This window comes from Adiantum capillus-veneris, chromosome 1 (assembly GCF_014529385.1).
Source record: "Adiantum capillus-veneris isolate H3 chromosome 1, ASM1452938v2, whole genome shotgun sequence".
Lineage (NCBI taxonomy): Eukaryota > Viridiplantae > Streptophyta > Polypodiopsida > Polypodiales > Pteridaceae > Adiantum > Adiantum capillus-veneris.
The window spans coordinates 85,861,682-85,863,940 of NC_140931.1; the positions used below are offsets into that span (position 1 = coordinate 85,861,682).

Consider the following 2,259-nt stretch of genomic DNA (forward strand, 5'->3'; position numbering starts at 1 on the left):
GAAGACATCCCATATCTTCTTGGCCCTGCCCAAGTTGGGCATATCCCGCAACAACTACATTCCAAGCAACAACATCCCATACAGGAAGCTCCTCAAGACAACATTCCAAGTTGGACATATCCCACAATCACTGCATTCCAAGAGACGACATCCCGGACAGGAAGCTCCTCAAGCACTTTTTGTGCTTTATGAAGTGCACCACATTTGGCATACATGTTGACCAAGGTAGTGTCAAGAACAAAATTTTCTTTCAACCACCCTTGACTCACACAATCATCATGAATTCTTCAATGTGCAAGTGTATGTGATTTCATTTGGAGAGATTCCCTCTCTCTACTGAAAACAACCCAAAGGTTACCCTTGCCATCAAGATGTAAGCTTACGTGATTGCATCTCAAGAGACACCCTCACTTAAGATCTATCGCAAACAGCCCCAGAGCTTCTTGGCCCTACCCAAATTGGTGGCAGACATATCCTGCAATCAATGCATTCCAAGAAATAGTGACAACCCAGACATGAAGCTCCTCGATCACTTTTTATGCGTTATGAAGTGTACCACATTTCATAAACATGTTGACCAAGGTAGTGCCAAGTATGATGTTTTGTTTCAGCAACCATTGATAAAAATATCATTGTGGATTCTTTTGGTTATATCAGCATTTTGTGTGCTGCCATAGATCTTCAAGATGTAGTTGTATAATTGCATTTGGAGACATGCCCTCTCTCCGCAATTGCTGAAAATAGCCGAAAGCTTCCTGACCTTGCGAAATTGAAGCCCATCAAGGACCTATTAAGCTCACAAAAGAATGACTTATTCTCTTCCCCTTCATGTTTGCTTGTGTCGAAACTATTGCTTATACTTTCTTGGTGCTGATTTTTGTTCACAAAACCAAGATACCTCAACCTCTTCAACTACATTCTACTCCGGCTCTACACCCCAATTGACCAGGACCATCTCGCTTGACCTCACTTACACATCCTCCGCCACTCCTCCATTTATAAGTAGGTCTTCCATCCTGTTCCTCTTCCATGACTACCACCGTCACCTTGCTCTTGTGAAAACCTACCTTTCCATCATCTCAGGATATTGAGAATTCACCATTTTGCACCACATTACCACCAGCATAGCCACCTTTGCCACCTCTGTACTCACCACCGTTTCGATGATTTCAGTTATTATAGTCACTACTGCGATCACCCCATTTAGTTATTTTGCAGCGTGGCTTCTCATCTAGTTTAATAACAACACTTTAAAACAAAGCCTATATCGTATCCTATACGTCACGTTACGTATTATATCATTCCTGACTTACGCAAGCAAAATACTTGATAACTACGACCCGTATAGGATTTCAACTCGTTACTACTTTAGCTACCCATCTATTTAGATCGTTTTTTTACCCGGCTTCCCATCCAGGCATGTTGTAACCACCTTCTGAACCCTTGTCATGGTTCCCAAACTTACCCCTTCTCCTCCACGATCACTACCTTGTCCTCTACCAGCATGAGCCCATGTCTCCTTCAGAGTTTGAGCGGTAGGAGATGACTTGGTGGGGCGCTTGGCAAGGGCGGCAGCTTGCTACCGCCCTTGCTGCAAGGAAGGAGGTTTCTTAACCTCTTTCTCAGTAGAAGCAGCTCAAACACGTGCGATGAGGATGGAAAGCTCATCATTCTTAACCTACTGATGCAAATGGGTTTTGGGTCGCCATCGCCTCGGTTATGAAAATACCCACCCACCCACACAAATATGCAATGCCCACCAAGAGCAAAGGCTCAAAGAGTCTCTCTCTCTCTCTCTCTCTCTCTCTCTCTCTCTCTCTCTCTCTCTCTCTCTCTCTCTCTCTCTCTCTCTCTCTCTCTCTCTCTCTCTCTCTCTCTCTCTCTCTCTCTCTCTCTCTCTCTCTCTCTCTCTCTCTCTCTCTCTCTCTCTCTCTCTCTCTCTCTCTCTCTCTGGCCACGCCTGTGACGTTGGGCTGCAGGGGTCACTCATTGGATGGAGAAAATGAGGATATGTGTCCGAGGGAGGGGGCCAAAATCCCTCCTAGTAGCTGTATAGAAGATATAGATTCTTCATACTTTTTTTTGGTACTCAAACCATTTTATCAAATTCATTAGACGTTTTTTTGGTACTCAGGCATTTTATCAAATTCATCACTTTGTATGTTTGGTCTCATAGGTCACTTCGGCCTTTTTGAAGAGTTTAATATTATATTATTTCATTTCATCATCATATATCTCTCTCTCTCTCTCTGCGCAATC

The 2,259-nt window shown here is 43.7% G+C and overlaps 1 pseudogene; it reads right to left on the bottom strand.

The window, feature by feature from the left end:
• Positions 1–418: 418 nt before the first annotated feature.
• LOC147465101 (uncharacterized) lies at positions 419–1,671 on the bottom strand (annotated as a pseudogene).
• Positions 1,672–2,259: the final 588 nt, after the last annotated feature.